Here is a 3074-nt window from a genome sequence, read left to right on the forward strand (position 1 = left end):
GCGGCAGCCAGCATATCTCTCGGCCCACGCCGCTTCCCGCAGCCCCTGCTGGCCTGGAGCAGCGAACCGCAGCCAGTGGGAGCTGCAATCGGCCAAACCTGAAGAAGTGGCAGGTAAACAAACTGGCCTGGCCCACCAGGGTGCTTACCCTGGCGAGCCACATGCCAAAGGTTGCCGATCCCTGTGCTATGCTGACAGCTCTAGAAACAGAAATTATCCCCAGATCAGAGACAGCAGCAGTTGATATTGATTCAACTCTGTTCTGGAGGAACAGCACCTAGCAGAGAAAGGGGAGTTCAAATCTCCAATCTGCTGAGGCGACTGACAAAGTGGCCAACAAACCACAAATGGGTGGTGGGGTTTGTGATGTTGGCACTTGACTGCTGGAAACTGGGCTGTTACATGATTGAGGTGGGTAAAATAACAAATGGAAAAGAAGATCAGTTGGGTTCTCCTCTCTATCTGCTTCTAGAACAAAGCACATTCAATTAATTTGTAACTTATGGAAGGAAACGGGTATTTAAAAACAACAAAAAACACCTATACATAATTAACTTTACATTATGCAATGGGCCCCACTGATTTTTTGTGGATGCCACTACTGGCTTCTGTGGAAAACTGGAAATTAAGTTGCATTGAGTTTAAGTGGAGTGTACAGTATTTCTGAGAGCCAGGTGCCGAGAGTCCCAACTTGGACACCCTAAAATAGCAGCACTGAAAGCAGAGGGGGTGGTTAAGATGATAAGCCTCTAGCAACTTTGAGCCTGGACTGCAGGCTCCGTGGCTTCAAATTCCAGCTCTTCTCATTCCACCGTATGCAGAAGGCTGATGCCAGTCTTCTTACACGAACAACAAAGCAGAGGCCCATCATGCCCATCCTCAAACAATCCCACAGGCTCACTATTCCCTTCAAAACCGCCTGCCTTGTTTTTAAATCCCCCACAGTCTTGCTTCAGACTACCTCAGGGGCCTGTTCTCTGCCCTGTTCCCTTCTCATATCTAGCAACAACTCCCTCACATTCCTACTGCATTTGATGCAAGAGCCTTCTTCTCCGCAGCTCCTACTGCCTGGAACAGTTTCTTTGTGGCCTCAATGCTCTCTTGTTTTATACCATCCAAAAACACATCCTTATGCTTGCTTCAATTTCTGTCTTCCACTTCTCATCTAACTCAGTAAAGCATTTTGATAGAGATACCCCGATAAATGAAATAGTATTGTACCAAGTTTGGTAAAAAGTCAATAACTTTGGATATATTTAGTGTTACTAAACTACCACTGCAAACTCAGTCTCCCAGGGGAAGGCTCTTTGGGGGGTCTTAAAGGTCCAGCTAAGAACCAGCTGGTTTTACCCTGTTTTGCTGCTGCTCTAGCCCTTCCTGACATCCAGGGTTCCACTGTGCAGCTCTTAGGACCTGAATGAAGTTTGTCTATTTACCACTGTCCCTATAATAATCATACTTGTATATTATGATTATCTCACATTTATACTGGAGTATTGCCCAGAGGCCAACCAGGAAGGAGGCCCAGTTATGCTACACACATACATAAAGAATATATAAATTGCTAAACACCATACAGACATTAGCTAATTAACACTCACACATCTCTCTGAAAGGCACACGTCCACCCTGCCTACCACTCACTCACCCACTCACTCTTTGCACCCACCACAGCTCCTTCTAAGAGAGGTGCAAACATCTGAAGAAGTTTTGCAGGCACAACTCTCCAGAACACAAGGATCAAAGGCCATCAGCCCCCCAGGTGCTGAGAGGGGACTTCCATATGCATGACTCCGCTGAAATGTAGGCTGCTCTTAAGCAGAATATATGAATTATCAAGGCCCTTCCATGGTCTGCGGGAGGGGTGTCAGATGAATATCCAGGACTGTGGATGCTTTTCTGACTCTAGGGATGTCCCACTCCCCCATAATCCACCTTCCCCAAACACTACCATCCCTAAAACTCCTCTTACGTGTGTGCATCCTCAGGAGACATCTCCACTCACCCTCTTTCTCACAGAGGGTGGATGTGGGGCTTCTCTCCTCTTTCCAGAGAGGAAGGCTTGGGGCTCCTCCCATCTGGCCTCTCTCTAGGGAGCAGGTGAGCTTCAGGACTTCCCCATCTGGGTGTCTTCATGAGCAGGGGTTAAAAGGCAATTGAAACAGGAGAGGGGCGCTCTCATGCCAGCCAGGGAAGAACTTCCAGCAGCACATCTGCTTTGCTATATGCCTGTATTCTCCTATGCTTCCCTCCCCAGAACCTTGAGAGAGAGAGAGAGACAGAGGGTAGGACAGAGCATGGCTCAGCAGATGATGGGGAGGGAAACAGCTGCTGCCTGGAACCAGCAGAGCAGGAGAGGAGAGAGAAGCAGCAACCAGGCTCCTACCCACTCTTCACAGCTCCCCCTCGTGGTGGTGAGGCTAAACATTTTTTTTCTTTTAACTGCTAGGCTGATACTTGGAACCAGGTCCAAAATCCCAGGTGAAATAAAGCAGTCATGTGAGCCATGTACAAACACTCCCACTCCGTCCCGCCAAAGAGCTCTCCTAGTCCAGCGAGTGCAGGTGGAGTTAGTGATTTTATTTTTTCTCCCTCGATGGCCCTAGTTGGAACTTGTAAGTTTTCAAACATTGCATTGATGGCTCAAGGGACACTTTGGGTCAAATCAGACCCCAAATGTAGGTTTTTTAAAAACTGATCTTTTTAAGAAAAAACAATAGAAACATTTTGCATCAAATAAGACATAGCCAATGAAAACAATTTGCAAAAAAGTATCGCCTTTCCCCTGGCAGTGTTTGCAGTTCGACATTGCAGCATTCTTCTCTAAAAGAGAAATTAACCAGAAACCACTCCAAACAAAAGGGAAGCTGGCTTGTCAATTTTTATTGTTCAAACTGAGCTTAATGCAGAAAATAAACCCCAGAAATAGAGAAAGCAAATTAGACTATAAAATACCTCCCGCTTTCATAATTTGCTTTCATTGCTAACAATTTTTTTTTAAATATGGTTTTAAACCTGACAGTGTCCTCCTAACCGTCTATATTGCCATGTTAGAGGCCTGGGTTTGATTCCTG

The sequence above is a fragment of the Gopherus flavomarginatus genome, chromosome 1 (genome assembly GCF_025201925.1).
Source record: "Gopherus flavomarginatus isolate rGopFla2 chromosome 1, rGopFla2.mat.asm, whole genome shotgun sequence".
NCBI lineage: Eukaryota > Metazoa > Chordata > Testudines > Testudinidae > Gopherus > Gopherus flavomarginatus.